The 18208-nt window shown below is 41.0% G+C and overlaps 1 protein-coding gene across 9 annotated transcripts in view; it reads left to right on the forward strand.

Annotated features, from left to right (window-relative positions):
* SRGAP1 (SLIT-ROBO Rho GTPase activating protein 1) overlaps positions 1-18208 on the forward strand; it is a 308204-nt gene that overhangs the window by 159024 nt on the left and 130972 nt on the right. The gene's annotated exons all lie outside the window — the stretch shown is intronic.

Genomic DNA, 18208 nt, shown 5'->3' on the forward strand with positions numbered 1-18208 from the left:
AGGCTCACACATGATCAAGACTTGTGAAGAAGATAACCAGATGTGGTGCTCTCTTGGGAAAATGTTATCAGGGTTTTTCTCATTCCCACCAGACTAGCAATGGAGGCTGTGAGAGACTGACAAGAAAAGAAATCCCACGGGGCACGGAAATTCAGTCCCTTACATGCCAGAGAGGTTCCTCTGTCCCAAATCCACTTAGAAAAAAAGGAGCCGGGTTTTTAAGACTTCTTATCATTGTTACCCGTCTCAGCCAACTCTCAGCAGTTTGTTGCTGTTTGGACATCTTTGTTGACAGCAGTAACAAAATTGGACCATTTCCTGTGTAGAGAAGGCAGCTACTTGCCCAATAAAACTGGCTTTCAGTTTTTATGTTTATAGGACAGTGGTTCTCCCCCACATCTTAAGCGTCATACTTGGGGTGTTTGGTGTCTGTACTAATATCTGTACCTCTAGTCAGTAAGTCTAATTTTCAGAAAGTCGGGGGGAAAGCCCCTTGTAGATTAAAAGTATATTTATGTCTCAAAGGGACAACAATATGGCGCTGTGCAGGCCAGCTGGGAAACTTCTTAGTCATGTTTGATATCTCCACATTAGATTTGATTCCCGACCTAGAACTGGAATTTAGCAAACTTGAAGTTGTCTTTTGCTCTGTTAAATAGAGGGAAGCATGTTTCAAACAAAGGAGAAATTTTTTTAAAATTTGGAAATAAGAGCATATTAAGAAAACAGAGAAATATCTTGTGTATCTTAATAGTTTAGACTGACCTAGGAAAGTGAAGTAATTTTCTCGGATGTCAGTCCTTTCTGTTAAGTCTTCATTTGGTTCAGTGGGCTTTTGGGATCTTATCATCTATGAGTGGGAGATGGTGTGAGGTCTTGGAAAGGCTACTTCAATAAAGAAAACCTAGTCCTCATGCTCAAGGAGGTTGTAGTTTATCCAAATTTGTATGATGCTATATATATAATGCTTCCAAGTCACAGGGATGCTGGCAACCTTTCAGTCCGGGCCTCCGGGACCAGCAACTCAGCTGAGTTCATTTATTCATCCATTCAACAAAGCATCTTTAAATGCCAGGCTGGGAAGCAGAGTTAAAAGACATTCCTGCCTGCACAGAATCACTTAAAAAAGTTAACAGTCACTACGATTAGGGAACATACAACCTGCTCTAGAAACTTGAGGGATGGAGATCTTAACCTTACTCTGTGTGTTTGTGTGTGTGTGTGTGTGTGTGTGTGTGTGCATGCGCGCGCGCATGCAGGTGCTCGGTTGTATCCTACTATTTGCGGCCCCATGGAATATATCCTACTATTTGCTAAGCTATAAGGATTTGTGTTTTGTAAATCAAAGTCAAGGGCTTCTTAAAGTTGATGGAAACTTAGAGCTGAGAGTCAAATGGATTTGGACTTGAATCCCAAGGCTCCTCTGCTTTACACTCTGTGTGTGTATGTGTGTGTATGCGTATGCACGCGCTTGCTCTATTGTATCCTACTATTTGTGACCCTATGGAAAATAGCCGGCCGGGCTCCTCTGTCCATGGAATTCTCCAGGCAGGAATACCGAAGTGGGTTGCCATTCCCTTCTCCAGGGGATCTTCCCAACGTAGGGGTCAAACCCACGTCTCTTGCATCTCCAGGATTGCACGAGGACTCTTTACCACTGAGCCACCTGGGAATCCCTAACCTTCCTGAGGGGCCATGAAATTCTTCACAGTGGAGGAAACACCTATAGACAAACCAGTGGGAGAAGGAGATGGTCATCAAGCAGATGAGGACAGTGAACTGTTCCAGGGAAAGGAGAAGCATGACGTGTTCAGGAAGAGGAAAGAGTTTGGTGTGAGTTTGGTGAGAGATTGTATGGGAGTGAGTGATGGAGTGTGAGGCTAGAAAGGACATGTGTGCGTGCTAAGTCACTTCTGTTGCATCCGACTCTTTGTGACTCTATGGACCATAGCCCGCGAGGCTCCTGTCCATGGTTTCTCCAGGCAAGAATACTGAAGTGGGTTGCCCTGCCCTCCCCCAGGGGTTCTTCCTGACCCAGGGATTGAATCCAGGTCTCTTACATCTTTCATATTGGCAGGTGCGTTCTTGACCACTAGCTCCACTTTGCATGTCTTGCTAAGCTATAAGGATTTGTGTTCTGTAAATCAAAGTCAAGGGCTTCTTGAAGTTGATGAAAACTTAGAGCTGAGAGTCAAATGGATTTGGACTTGAATCCCAACTTTTGTGCTTTTGTGATCTTGGGAGATGATTCGAGAAAGTATACTCCTCTATCTCCAGGAGTGGGGAGGGCTGGGGACTGGCAGAAGGGGAAGGTGAGCCAATGGGTGCTCAGAGGTTGGGATGGCCCTTTGGAGTTTGTCACCAAGGAGGCCTTATGTTTGTTTTGCAGACATTACATCTGAGCTGCCCTTAGGGAGGGGCTAAGTAATCTTGCGGGTGAGGCAGCTCCCACTGCTAGAGGGTAATTCCCAACAGAGATTCCAAGAGCGAGATCAGCTGTGAGTTTCATCAGCCAGCAGCCAATATTCCCAGTAGCTGGGGAAATATCGCTCTTGAGAGAGGGCCTGAGGAATGTACGGTAAACACACACACACACAATGCCTGCCTGTTTGCTGCCTAGAAGTCGTCTTCTTATCCAGATTTTCTGGGACTCATCTCCTTAGAAGCTGCTTATTTATAGAAGACTCCTGGTTGCTTCAGCATTTAGTAGAGTGAACAGTGTTCTCACCTCTATTGCCGATCACCTGGAAAGTTAACCGTCATTAGAATGACAGGTATCAAACTCTAGCTCAAGCAAACCCAGCAGATGACATACCTCACCGTTCCATATATATTGTTGCTGAAAAAATTAAGAACAAGAGAGCGAGAGACTTGAAAGTCTTGAGGAGCCAGATCAGCCCACTAGGACACATTTGTCATCTGCAAATGTAGGAAGGTAGGAAGCCAAGACCCGTATCTGTCAAGTCTGGAGAACTTCATATCCCTTTAGGTTAAAAACCAAGACTAGTATTTTCTGCTTTTTTAAAATTGCCAAGCCATCTCCTTCTCCAGCTCTTCTATTACTGTGGTTCCAGAAGCATACTTTTTTGTCAAAATAGAAGGAAGTGATCAGAACCAGTCTGAAATAACCTTTAGAACTTCTGTGAAGCCCTTAGCATAATGCTTGTTCTTCTTTCAGGGGATTTTGCGACTTCCTCATTTTTCAAAAATAACCCCACATCTATATGAAGATCCAGATAAGTGCTTGACAGATGCAGCCTGTTACACAGCTGTATTGTTGATCAGAATAACATACTGATTCATTTCTAAGGCTCTAACATCAGATATTTTGGGTATGATTGTTGATTTTATCTCTCTTGTTATCTATGTGGACCTGGAAGTGTTGGTAAACCTCTTAAATCTCAGTTTATAAGTCTGTAAAGTACGTATAGTCACTTATTTCAGATACTTGTATGGAAAATTCATGACTTGTGCATGGAAAGCTACTTACCCGAGTGTCTGAATTTAATACTAATACAGTCTAACTAGTTTTTAGCTGTTATCTTTGTTATTATCTTTATTTTAAACACTTATTCCCTACACCTACAATAATTATGTAATATGAGCTTACACCAAACATTATCTTAAATATGTCCTCATTTTAAAGAGACTATGTAACACAACTGTGATGACCACCCAGATCATCACATGTTATTCGTGTATCACTTTTTATCAAGTTCCAAAACGTATTTCTAAGCAGACTGAGAAATGCTCCAGTATGCTTTCTTGTAGCTAATTAAAATTTTGGTCCTTGCATTTCAACAGTTAATGGGAAGTTAGGGATAACCCAGTGAATACCTGTGTTGGAGAGCACCTCTGTGCCTCTCAAGTCCCCAACTGCTATTTCACTTGGGCAGTCTTTTTTTTCCCCCGCATATTTGTTTATTTGGCTGCGTCAGGTCTTGAATCTTAGTTGTGCCAAATAGAAACTTTTGTTGCAGCATTCAGACCCTGGAGCGGTTGGTTGAGGGGAGGGGTTAGTTGGTTGTGGTGCTGGGCATCAGTTGCCCTGAAGCCTGACCAGTCCTCACTTCTTTCCTGAAGAACAAGGGGTGGTGAGATGCCTCCCGCCCTGTGCTCCAGCCCTGCCTCCTGGAAGGATAAGATTCTGCTGCCTTCTTTCCATTACTCATGACTGAAGAGTAGTCAGCATCTGGGTTGGTGCTGCAGCCAGAAAATGTGCAGTTTGTATGCTACACATAAAAATGTAATTAATGTCAGCAATTCACCATTGTGATAGCAAAGACCACAGCTAACATGCAGTAATCACTTTATTTATGCACTTTATCACATGATCTTCATTATCAACACTAAGAATGTTTAATAGAAGTGTGTAGTTTAGAAGGGAGCCCCATAAAAAGGTAGCATTTGAGGACTTCCCAAGTGACCCAGTGGGCTTCCCTCATAGCTCAGTCAGTAAAGAATCTGCCTGCAGTGCAGGAGACCCGAGTTCGATCCCTGGGTGGGGAAGATCCCCTGGAGAAGGAAATGTCAACCCTTTCCAGTATTCTTGCCTGGAGAATCCCATGGACAGAGGAGCCTGGGGGCTACAGTCCATGGGGTCTCAAGAGTTGGACACAACTTGACGACTAAACCAGTGGTTAAGACTGTGTGCTCCCAGTGCAGGGGGCCTGAGTTCAATCCCTGGTTGGGGAACTAAGATCTCACATGCCATGTGGCCAAGAAACTTTAAAAAGTAGCATTCAAATATGTTAAATTATCTGTGAAAGTGTTACCCACTCAATCGTGTCTGATTCTGTGATCCCATGGACAGTAGCCCATCAGGCTCCTGTGTCTGTGGGATTTCCCAGGCAAGAACACTGGAGTGGGTTGCCATTTCCTTCTCCAGGGCATCCTCCCAACCCAGGGATCAAACCCAGGTCTTCTGCATTGCAGGCGGATTCTTTACCATCTGAGCCATCAAGGAAGCCTATCATTTCCCCATGGATTGTTTTCAAGTTATTAACGTTTTTATCCTTACTTTGCCTAGATATGTGTACTGCTATAATTTATTTTGTTTCTTCACCGATAGTAATGACATAAAGTACTCTAGCTACCACTTGACTGAATTTTCACTCTGTGCCCTGCATTTTCCACACATTAACTCATGCACCCTCACAGTTGCCCAGAGAACAGGGATTATAAGTCACATTTCAGGGATGAGGAAGCAAAAGACTCAGCTATAACTTGCAGAGCCTGGCTCGCTCATATGTTTTCTTGTCTTGGTCTGTGGGTCTTAGATAGTTCATAGTTACTATAACTTTGTTGGTGTCTTTCAGTGGTCATTTGAGACGTTACAGAATGCAGGATAGAAACTTCCGAGAACTGGGACACTGTGGTTCCTGGCCCTATTCCTTTCTAATGAAAATCCTGAAGAAAGATAGTTCTGGATATAGGCAGCAAAATCTGTCAGTCATCCGAGTTATAGACAGAAGTTCAAAGCAGCAGAGACTGGCTGCAAGCCACTGAGAATTACCTCACTTTGGCCTCAATGCCTTAGATTATCAGATTGAGACTCGCAGGAATGAAATTAACCTGCTTTTGGTATCATTGATTTTGTGGCATAATCTGAAAAGAAGGGGAGAGTACTAGTAAGATTTGGAAATTTCTAATCCTTTTAAAATTATGATCAAGCCAATCTTATTCTATTTAAATTTTCTTAGTAGAAAGAAAATCCTATTCTATTTAAATACCTTAGTAGAAAGATATTTCATGTGGGGAGGTAGGACTGGTGTTTTCAATTAGACTTATTTAAAATAAGTTAATATTCACACAGATGCTTTAAGTTAATAAATGTTACTAATCTAGTACAGATCTCTAAGGCTCTAACCTTGTTTTGAAGAAAAAGTTCATAAGTTTAAAAAAATCTGAAACCTGCAAATCTGTATATAAATGAGTCTTATTTCTGTTTGAATGTAAAAATATATACTCATTGTAGAAATTTAGAAAACACCAAAAGATATAAAACTGGAAATAAGAGTTACCCATATTAATACTACCTACTGCTAGTATTCCTGACTGTATCTTTTCTGTATTCATATGTATACTAGACATGTATACTTGACAAACATATGCATATTAATATATATGTATTTTACAAAATTGAAATTTCATTGCAGATAGCCTGGGAACCTGCCCTTTTCATGGAAAATATTGTTAGCATTTCCTATGTGTGGAAGAAATCTTTTCTTTCAATGTAATTGTATTTATTTATCGCTCTGGGTCTTCATTGCTGCACATGGGCTTTCTCTAGTTGAGGCCAGTGGGGTTACTCTCTTGTTGCAGTGGAGGCAGACTCAGCAGTTTGTGGGCACAGGCTGAGTTGCCCCACAGCATGTTGGATCGTCTTGGGCGAGGGTTCAAACCCATGTCTTCTGCATTGACAGCAGATTCTTAACCACTGAACCACCAGGGAAGCCCTAACATAATCTTTTAAAACAGGATGCTTGGTGCCTGCATAATGTTTCACTGTCAGTACAGCTGTGTTCTTTTCCTGTTGTTGGACGTTTAAATCTTTCACACATCTTTGATATTTTTCTTATACTACTGAAACAGAATTATTAGGTCAGAGAATGGTATTAGAATTTCATGCTTTGGATGAAATTCTCACTTTTTGCCTTTCTAGAGTAAAGATGGTCATGGCTGGGATTTACTGAGGAGTAATCTAGCCTCTGCAAAATAAATTGACTATGTTATTAGCAGAGAACTACCAGTGTGATTTAGCATGCTGTTGCAGCCGTGGTAAATAATATAACAAGAGGAACGTTTTCAAAGCATTTCAGTGCAGTGTAGCAGAAGAATTAAATGGTATTCTGGTGGCCTCAGGGGACAGCTTAATTATTGATGAGGCCTGGATAAATAAGTAAGTATAGTTCAGGCTAACACTACCAGCTGGTTCTCTTGAGTTTTACCAGCTCTACAGTTAGCTCATTTTTCTAGAAATAAATCAAAATCAAGCTATGGTTTCTTACAGTGATGCACTTTTTGAAATATTTCAGAAACTTTTTAATTTGTATTTATAAATTGCTTAAGAGGATAGCTGGCACATATTAAGTGCTTAGTAAGTGGCAGTTGTTAGTGCTGCTGTTCCTGCATTTATATTATTGCCTTTTATTACCTAGTGACAACAGGACATAATGATTTTTCTAATATTTTTAATTGGAGTATAATTGCTTTACAATGTTGTTAATTTCTGCTGTACAACAACACGAATCAGCTATATGTGTACATATCTCCCCTAAGACATATGTGATTGACCTAGCCATAAATTTAGCAGGTGAGTTATTGTATAAGAGCATTCACCATCAGTTTACAAGCTTTATTAAAGACTTTTTTTTTGTCCACACCACAGGGCATGTGGGAACTTAGTTCCCTGACCAGCCCCCTGCAGAGGAAGCAGTCTTAACCACTGGATTGCCAGGGAAGTCCCCGTTAAAGACTTTTAACTAGAACATTAAGCAGATGTTATGCGTCTCTCTCCTTGGAAAGGGACATAATCTTAAAAAACCCGAGGTCAGATAAATTGTACATTTTGTCTATAGTAGTTGAACCCATAATTACATTGAGAATAATTTTCAAAAAGCACTTGAAACTTATTTATGGTAAAAAAAAAAAAAAAGAAGAAGAAGAAATCTGGAAGTGTATAGAACAAAATTATTTTAAATGGGTATCTCTAAGTTACTTTTATTTTCTTCTGTTTGCTTGCCCATAATTTCTGATTTTTGTACAATGAACATGTTGTGTAAGACCCAAAGAAAACAAACATTTATTGTAAACTAAAGCCTTAAAGAAACGTGGCCCCAAGTACACCAGTGTTTACCACAGAGGAATGGGGAGCAATATCCAGTAACTAATTCAGACCTGATGCTATTTGTTAATGGAGAATTAGCCTATTCTCTAGGTAGCCATGAAAACTGTGCTTTGACTATACAGCGTTAGGGTGCTTAAAATGAAAAGACATGAAATCAGGGACCGACTGAGCAAGATAGCAGCATGCCCCAGGCCTGCAGCCTCCTTACCTCGCAAGATCTGTTTGCCATGACTAGTGAAATGTATAAACAGGAAAGAGTGGCACAACCCTTTTACCTTCAAGCAGATCCCATTACTCTACTCACTCTATGGACTCCCACCTAACTCTGAATAGAAGGCTGTACCCCCACTTCCCTTCCCTAACTGTGTTTTTCTCTCTAGCACTTACCCCTTTTTGACATGTTACGTATTTGCTTATTGTTTATTCACTTTCTGTCTCGCCTCGATTTAAATGTAAGTTTCTGAGAGGAAGGAACCTTGTATTTTTCACTGAAACAGTGACTAGCACATAGGAGTTATTCTGTAAATATTTATTGAATGAATAAATAATCAACACTTAACATCTGTATTAGAAGCCAGAGATGAGTGTCATCCACATAACAGAAATTTCAAGGCATTTCAGCAAGACCCCATATTGACAGGGCTGTATTTGCATAACACTATCACATGCTGTCTACTTCCTAAGACAGAGAATTAGAGGAGAAATGAGTCATGACAAGTTCGTGACATGATGGAATAGCTAAACCTCCAGCTTTCTGAGCTGAGGACTGAAAGAGGGTGGCAAAAGAACCAAAAAGTCATAGGGTGTAGATTTAAAAAGCTATCTCATAAAGTTCTTTATGAACTCCTGTGCTTGCTCTGACTTGCACACGCTCGGGTCTGATCTTCAGCAGTATACCTACCAAAGACTTTGGGAACTGAACTAAGGGATAGACCGCTGCCTGGACTCCAGACTCGCCACTGGATACTGCATGTACAGGTCAGATCCAAATAGTGCTACAAAGGTGTTAGAACAGATACTGAAACAAACCACTATCCTGAATTCAACTAGGTTGATTTCCTGATAAGACAAAAATATTAACATTCTACATGTGGTTTAAATAAGACCGAGTCTCATAACATAATATTCAAAATATCCAGAGTACAATCCAAATTACTCAGCATACAGAGAACCAGGAAAACCTCAACTGGCAGGGGAAAAGACAGTAAATGAAACAAATGGTGGAATTATCTAACAAAGACTTTTAGAGCAACCATGATAAAAATGTTCCGAAAAGTGAGAGCAAATACTGTTGAGATGAATGGAAAGATAAAGTCTCAGCAGGAAAAAAAAATACTAACAGAAATAACCAAATTGAAATTTTAGAATTGAAAAATATAGTTGTTCAGTCACTAAATCATTTCCAACTCTTTGCAAACCCATGGACTGCAACACACCAGGCTTCCCTGTCCTTCACTGTCTCTCAGGGTTTGCTCAAACTCATCTCCATTGATTTGGTGATGCCATCCAACCATCTAATTCTCTGTCACCATTTCTTGTCCAGCTCTCAATGTTTCCCAGCATCAGGGTCTTTTCCAATGAGTCGGCTCTTTGCATCAAGTGGCCAGAGTATTGGAGCTTTAGCTTCAGCGTCAGTCCTTCCAGTGAATATTCAGGGTTGATTTCCTTTAGGATTGACTCATTTTGATCTCCTTGCTGTAATCAAAACTAAAAACTCACTACATGGGTTTCAATAGAAGAATAAGGATAACAGACAAAGAGATTAGTTTCTGTTCATCTTGAAGGTAGGTTAGTAGAAACTATCTAATTTGAACAACAGAGAGAAAAAAAGATTGGGAAAAAAATAATCGGTGCCTCTGGCAGCTTTGGGACAACACCAAGAGGTCTGATAAGTCATTTTAGCAGAGTCTCCAAAGGAGAGGAGAAAAAGAGTAGGTAGAAAAAATATTTCAAAAAATAATTGCAGGAAAGCTTCTCAAATTTGGCAAATGAGATAAACCTACCCATTCAAGAAGCCAGCAAAACCCAAGCTAGCTGAATCCAAAGAAGTCCATACCTGCATACATCATAATCAAGAAAAAGCTAACCAAAAAAAATATTGAAAGCAATCGGAGAAAAATGACACATTACTGATGGAAGAACAATTGGATGACTGTGGGTTTCTCTACCTGCTAAATGCCAGTAGCACCTTATTGGTTGTGACAACCAAAAATACCTTCAGAGGTTACCACATGTCCCCTGGGGGAGAAGTCAAGAACCATTAATCCAACTGGAGTTTTCCATTTTTCCAAACATTGTTTAAAAGAAATTTTCCAGTTTGGTTTGCTTGTCAATTACCTGATTTATAACTCTTGATTAAATTAGCAAATATGAGTAGGGTAAAGACTCCCAATCTCTTATCGCCCATCAAGAGACTTTTGAAAAAAGAATAAATATGTGTATAATAGTAATGCATACTATATACACACACACACACACATACATATTCAGTTCCAGTTTATTTGTTGTTACTGTACTTTAGTCACTAAGTTGTGTCCAACTCTATTGTGAGCCCATAGACTGTAGTCCGCCAGGCTCCTCTGTCCATGGGATTTCCCAGGCAAGAACACTGGAGTGGGTTGCTATTTCCTTCTCCAAGGGATCGTCCCAACTCAGGGATCGAACCCAGAATATGCAGTTACAAAGAGATTGAATGTGGCTGACAGATTGATTTCAGTACCTTTTAAATCTCATAGGGAAAAAAAAAAAAGCTTTTCTCATTATTAGAGAAGCAATTACATAGAAACAAGCAGAAATTTTACCAACAAAATACTTTGTAAGATCAACCTAGAAAGTAAAACAACATTTGACACTGGATATGTGAACTATATAAATTGAGAACATCCCATAATATTCAGTAATTGATAGTTAATAAATACAAGCATCACTGTCACTTTTTAAACTTTGGTAGTGTAGTGTCCAGTGGAACACAGAACCATAATTGTCTAATGCATTGACTTGAATAAACATTCCCATTAAAATTTCATTTCTTGGGCTTCCCTGATAGCTCAGTTGATAAAGAATACACCTGCAGTGCAGAAGATGCCAGTTCAGTTCCCGGGTCGGGAAGATCCCCTGGAGAAGGGATAGGCTACCCATTCCAGTATTCTTGAGCTTCCCTTGTGGCCCAGCTGGTAAAGAATCCACCAGCAATGCAGGAAACCTGGGTTCGATCCCTGGGTTGGGAAGATCCCCTGGAGAAGGAATAGGCTGCCCACTCCAGTATCCTGGCCTAGAGAATCCCATGGACTACAGTGGTCATTGTAGGCCAGCTCTTTTTGGCTTGAACCTAAAGCTCGTATCAGTTACACAGCTGGCTGGGATTAGGAGTGTAGCCTGTAACGTGGCAAAGCGTACATAGTGGAGTAGCACCTATCTGAGCTCTAGAAGTGGCCGGTGGGGGTGAAGGCTGCAGGCGTGCAAGAATTTTGATTCCCAGTGTGAGCAGTTGGTATGTTGTTGTCATCTAAGCAACTAGAGGGGTTTCCCCGCTTGCTCAGCAGTGAAGAATCTGCCTGCAATGCAGGAGCCGCAGGAGAGGCAGGTTTGATCCCTGAGTCAGGAAGATTCCCTGGAGGAGGGCATGGCAACCCACTCCAGTATTCTTGCCTAAAGAATCCTGTGGACTGAAAGAGCCTGGCAGGCTACAGTTCATAGGGTCGCAATGAGGCAGACACAAATGAAGCAACTGAGCACACACACACATCTAAGCAACGAAGGAAGCAAAGAGAGATTTTGCATCAGGGTGTGACATCATCAGTTTTGTTTTTGGAGAGCAGTGTAAGGAATATATTGGAATGAGGAAAAAAAAAAAAACAGTCTTGGGGAAACTAGTTAGCGAGCTGGTGCATGAGTAATGTGGGTGATGGTTTTTGCTCTGTCATAAGTTACGGCCAGAGAGTATTTCCATACTTACAATGATATCGTCTTCTAAAAGTTCTCATTCATGTAGATCCAGAATGAATCAAATGGCTTTTTGTTGTTATTTTATGAAAGGTCTGATGGAAATTTAAAACCAGGACATTGTTTTTCAGTCCATCCTAATCAGATTTTAAAGCTTCTACTCCTTTAGCTAATGGCTCTTTAGCTTGTTAGAGGGGGAAAAAAAATCTAACCATAATTCCAAGATTCTTAGGCTTACATTAACTATGCAAATGTGGGTTTGGACCATCTCTACAAAACAGTGTGATTGCAAGCAATGCAGGTCACTGAGAGGTGTATGTTGTCTCCCAGTCCTCCCAAGATCTTAGCTTCCAGCCCTTGAAGTGTTATAAACAAAGTGTCCTTCATACTACTAGCTGCAAGACGGTGAACAACTATCACAGTTGTTGTTGTTCAGTCGCTCAGGCGTGTCTGACTCTTTGCAACCCCATGGACTGCAGCACACCAGGCTTCCCTGTCCTGCACCATCTCCCAGAGTTTGCTCAAACTCATGTCCATTGAGTCGGTGATGCTGTCCAACCATCTTGTCCTCTGTTGTCCCCTTCTTCTCCTGCCCTCAATCTTTCCCAGCGGAAGGGTCTTTTCTAATGCGTTGGCTCCTCACATCAGGTGCCCAAAGTTTTGGAGTTTTAGCATTAGTCCTTCCAATGAATATTCAGGGTTGATTTCCTTTAGGACTGACTTGTTGGACGTCCTTGCTGTTCAAGGGACTCTCAAGAGTCTTCTCCAGCACCACAGTTCAAAAGCATCAATTCTTCGTACTCAGCCTTCTTTATGGTCCAATACTAACATCCACACATGACTGCTGGAAAAACCATAGCTTTAACTAGACGCACCTTTGTCAACAAAGTAGTGCCTCTGTTTCTTAATATGCTTTCTAGGTTGGTCATAGGTTTTCTTCCAAGGAGCAAGCATCTTTTAATTTCATGGCTGCAGTCACCATCTGCAGTGATTTTGGAGCCCAAAAAAATAAAGTCTGCCACTGTTTCCACTGGTTCCCATCTATTTGCCATGAAGAGATGGGACTGGATGCCATGATCTTAGTTTTCTGAATGTTGAGTTTTAAGCCAGCTTTTTCACTCTGATCTTTCACTTTCGTCAAGAGGCTTTTTAGTTCCTCTTCACTTTCTGCCATAAAGGTGGTATCATCTGCATATCTGAGGTTATTGATATTTCTCCCAGCAGTCTTAATTCCAGCTTGTGCTTCATCCAGTCCAGCATTTCTCATGATGTACTCTCCATATAAATTAAATAAGCTGGGTGACAATATACAGCCTTGACATAACTCCTTTCCCGATTTGCAACCAGTCTGTTGTTCGATCTCGCATTCTAACTGTTGCTTATTGGCCTGCGTACAGATTTCTAGGGAGCAGGTCAGGTGGTCTGGTATTCCCATCTGTTGAAGAATTTTCCACAGTTTATTCTGATTCACACAGTCAAAAGCTTTAGCATAGTCAATAAAGCTGTGGTACATGTTTTTCTGGAACTCTGTTGCTTTTTTGATGATGTTGGCAATTTGATCTCTGGTTCCTCTACCTTTTCTAAATCCAGCTTGAACATCTGAAAGTTCATGGTTCACAAACTGTTGAAGCCTGGCTTAGGGAATTTTAAGCATTACTTTCCTAGCATGTGAGATGACTGCAGTTGTATGGTAGTTTGAGCATTCTTTGGCATTGCCTTTCTTTGGGATCGGAATGAAAACTGACCTTTTCCAATCCTGTGGCCACTGCTGAGATTTCCAAATTTGCTGGCATATTGAGTGCAGCACTTTCACAGCATCATCTTTTAGGATTTGAAATAGCTCAACTGGAATTCCATCACCTCCACTAGCTTTGTTTGTAGTGATGCTTCCTAAGGCCCACTTGACGTTGCATTCCAGGATGTCTGGCTCTAGGTCAGTGATCACACCATCGTGTTTATCTGGGTCATGAAGTTCTTTTTTGTATAGTTCTTCTGTGTATTCTTGCCACCTCTTCTTAATATCTTCTGCTTCTGTTAGGTCCATACCATTTCTGTCCTTTATTGAGCCCATCTTTGCAGGAAAAGTTCCCTTGGTATCTCGGATTTTCTTGAAGAGATCTCTAGTCTTTCCCATTCTATTGTTTTCCTCTATTTCTCTGCACTGATCACTGAGGAAGGCTTTCTTATCTCTCTTTACTATTCTTTGCAATTCTGCATTCAAATGGGTGTATCTTTCTTTTTCCTCTCTGCCTTTTGCTTCTCTTCTTTTCTCAGCTAATTGTAAGGCCTCCTCAGACAACCATTTTGCCACTTTGCATTTCTTTTTCTTGGGGATTGTCTTGATCCCTGCCTTCTGTACGATGTCACGAACCTCCATCCATAGTTCTTCAGGCACTCTGTCTGGCAGATCTAGTCCCTTAAATCTATTTCTCACTTCCACTGTATAATCATAAGGAATTTTATTTAGGTCATTCCTGAACAGTCTAGTGGTTTTCACTACTTTCTTCAATTTAAGTCTGAATTTGGCAATAAGGAGTTCATGATCTGAGCCACAGTCAGCTCCCGGTCTTGTTTTTGCTGACTATATAGAGCTTCTCCTTCTTTGACTGCAAAGAATATAATGTCTGATTTCGGTGTTGACCGTCTGGTGATGTCCATGTGTAGTCTTCTCTTGTGTTGTTGGAAGAGGGTGTTTGCTATGACCAGTGCATTCTCTTGGCAAAACTGTATTAGCCTTTGCCCTGCTTCATTCTATACTCCTAGACCAAATTTGCCTGTTACTCCAGGTTTTTCTTGACTTCCTACTTTTGCATTCCAGTCCCCTATAATGAAAAGGACATATTTTTTGGGTGTTCTAGAAGGTCTAGTAGATCTTCATAGAACCATTCAACTTCTGCTTCTTCATCATTACTTTTCAGGGCATAGACTTGGATTACTGTGATATTGAATGGTTTGCCTTGGAAACGAACAGAAATCATTCTGTCGTTTTTGAGATTGCACCCAAGTACTGCATTTTGGACTCTCTTGTTGACCATGATGGCTACTCCATTTCTTCTAAGGGATTCTTGCCCACAGAAGCAGATATAATGGTCATCTGAGTTAAATTCACCCATTCCAGTCCATCTTAGTTCACTGATTCCTAAAATGTCAGTGTTCACTCTTGCCATCTCTTGTTTGACCACTTCCAATTTACGTTGATTCATGGACCTAAGATTCCAGGTTCCTATACAATATTGCTCTTTACAGCATCAGACTTTACCTCCATCACCTGTCACATTCACAGTGGGGTGTTGTTTTTGCTTTGGCTCCGTCTCTTCGTTCTTTCTGGAGTTACTTCTCCACATATCTCCAGTTATTGGGCACCTACCGACCTGGGGAGTTCATCTTTCAGTGACCTATCTTTTTGCCTTTTTATACTGTTCATGGAATTCTCAAGGGAAGAATACTGAAGTGGTTTGCCATTCCCTTCTCCATTGGACCACTTTTTGTAAGAACTCTCCACCATGATCCAGCCATCGTGGGTGGCCCTACACAGCATGGCTCATAGTTTCATTGAGTGGGACAAGGCTGTGGTCCATGTGTTCAGACTGGTTAGTTTTCTGTGATTGTGGTTTTCAGTCTCTCTGCCCTCTCATGGAGAAGGACAAGAGGCTTATGGAATAATAAAACCGAACTATTACGTTTTTGTAAGGTTCAGCATATTGAAAAGTGGCCTGGAAATATATCCCTGATTTTTTTTAGTTAATTATTACAGTCTCAACCGGAGTTCATGACACATTCTAATTTTAGTTAGGTTGGCTTATTTACATCAGCTCTTGAGAGTTTGTGCTTGAATGCCTCTTCATTTAGTGACACTAAAGTGCTGTTCCCAGTGTATCACCATTTTGAGTGGAAAAATATTTCTAGCATGAAACATTGTGCTTCTTGAAGAGTTAAAGTAATACAAGCTGAACATGAAAAATAGTTATTTCATTTACCTTATTCCCTGTAGGATTTAAAATTTCAGTCTTGACTTACTGCTTAATCTGTTCAAGTACTCTTTGTACCTGCGCAGTTATGAGTGACACTGTGTACCTGACTTTGCACCTTTGCCTGCTCTCAGGCAATGCCTCATTGGCCAGCAGTCACATCAGTAAACATTCTAGGAGATACCCCAGATAGTTCCTTTAAGGTTAAGTTTTGTCTTGTTTCAAAATTAAGCTGTGGTTCCCCTATAACTGGGCTTCCCTGGTGGCTCAGATGGTCAAGAATCTGCCTGCAATGCAGAAAACCTGGGTTCGATCCCTGAGTTGGGAAGATCCCCAGAGAAGGGAATGGTAACCCATTCCACTATTCTTTCCTGGACAATTCTATGGACAGAGGAGCCTGGTGGGTTACAGTCCATGGGATCACAAAGAGTCGGACACAACTGAGCAACTAACCCTTTCCCGTATATCTACTATTGCTTTTCCTAATTTTCCCACATTTTCTAGTGACATGGAATTTTATCTAAAAGAATGTTTATTACTTTTCTTCTTGGAAATGAAGTAGATCGTGAGGCTGATTCCATGTAGTGATATTTAGTTGTCAGTTTAACAAGTACAAAATGATGTCCCTTGACAAATAAAAAGGAAATGTGCAGAAATGCTATTAATATGATCCTGAAGTTTGCTTCAGGCCATTAAGCCCAACCCAACTTTTTCCATTAGGCATTTGGGAGGATGCTATTGCTGCTGTCTTTAGAGTTTACAAGAATTAAGAGACCCTATTAGTATAAGAGCACATGAACACAAGCTTTTGGAAATTTAAAAGCATGCACACTGTGGAAGTATGGCCTGACCCTTTTAACCAGAGTTCACATCCAAAACTCAACCAAGTGTAAGACACTAAAATCATATGCAACCCTCTTATTAAATATTTAATCTGATTTTTCTCTTTCTCTCTCAGCCTCACTCTGACTCAGCATAAGGTTAGGATTTCTTGACTGGTCATCACAATAGATTTACTTTATAAAATAACTCCATGAGAGGCCAGAGGCCCTCTAAATTGGTCATTTAATACAACCATGTGGATTACTTGATTGATTGTTCAATGTACTTAATTATTGTTGTTTTAATTATGCTCTTTCTTCTGCCCTCCTTTCTCTCCTTTCCGGGAGGTTCCAGGGAACAAGCCTGCAGTTCTAGGAATAGCGATCTGGCCAGGGTCCACCCAGCGTAGCACTTATCACAGAGCTCCATACAGGAAGCTTTGGGCCCATCTACCTCCTTCATGAGACTATGAACTCTGGAGGGCAGAAGCCATACTTACTCAGCTCTGGGTCCCGTTCATTCATCAAAAGTTTATCAAGTACCTAGTGTGCCAGGCACCAGAGCAGTCCCTAGGAATCCCTGCTTTCAAAAAAAAGAAAACCCTCTGTTTATGAAGAAAAACAGAAACATGATGAGTGTAATAATAATAGGCGGCATCAGTTTAATGCTTACTGAATGCTGGGTTTTGTGTCAAGTGTTTAATATGGACCATCGCGGGGACATCCCTGGCAGTCCAGTGGTGGAGACTTTACCTTTCAGTTCAGGGGGTACAGGTTCAATCCCTGGTTGGAGAGCTAAGATCCCACATGCTTCTTGGCCAAAAAACCAAAACATGGAAGTGATATTGTAACAAATAAAGACTTTAAAAATAGTCCATATCAAAAAAACTGTAATAAAATGAGAACCATCTGAATAAAACCCCGTGATGTAGAGACTATTGGCATCTCTGTTTTGCCATTGAGGAAACTCAAAAAATTTATTTAATTAATGCCCAGACAAGAGTTTGAAAACAGGTGTTCAGTTTTATAGTTTGAACATTTAACCACTAAATCATACAGCACATCAGTACAGTTCAGTCGCTCAGTCGTGTCTGACTTTTTGCGACCCCATGAATCGCAGCACGCCAGGCCTCCCTGTCCATCACCAACTCCCGGAGTTCACTCAGACTCACGTCCATCGAGTTGGTGATGCCATCCAGCCATCTCATCCTCTGTCGTCCCCTTCTCCTCCTGCCCCCAATCCCTCCCAGCATCAGAGTCTTTTCCAATGAGTCAACCCTTCGCATGAGGTGGCCAAAGTACTGGAGTTTCAGCTTTAGCATCATTCCTTCCAAAGAACACCCAGGGCTGATCTTCAGAATGGACTGGTTGGATCTCCTTGCTGTCCAAGGGACTCTCAAGAATATTCTCCAATACCACAGTTCAAAAGCATCAATTCTTCGGCGCTCAGCTTTCTTCACAGTCCAACTCTCACATCCATACATGACCACTGGAAAAACCATAGGCTTGACTAGACGGACTTTGTTGGCAAAGTAATGTCTCTGCTTTTTAATATGCTATCTAGATTGGTCATGATTTTCCTTCCAAGGAGGAAGCGTCTTTTAATTTCATGGCTTCAGTCTCCATCT

This window comes from Bubalus bubalis, chromosome 4, assembly GCF_019923935.1.
Source record: "Bubalus bubalis isolate 160015118507 breed Murrah chromosome 4, NDDB_SH_1, whole genome shotgun sequence".
Lineage (NCBI taxonomy): Eukaryota > Metazoa > Chordata > Mammalia > Artiodactyla > Bovidae > Bubalus > Bubalus bubalis.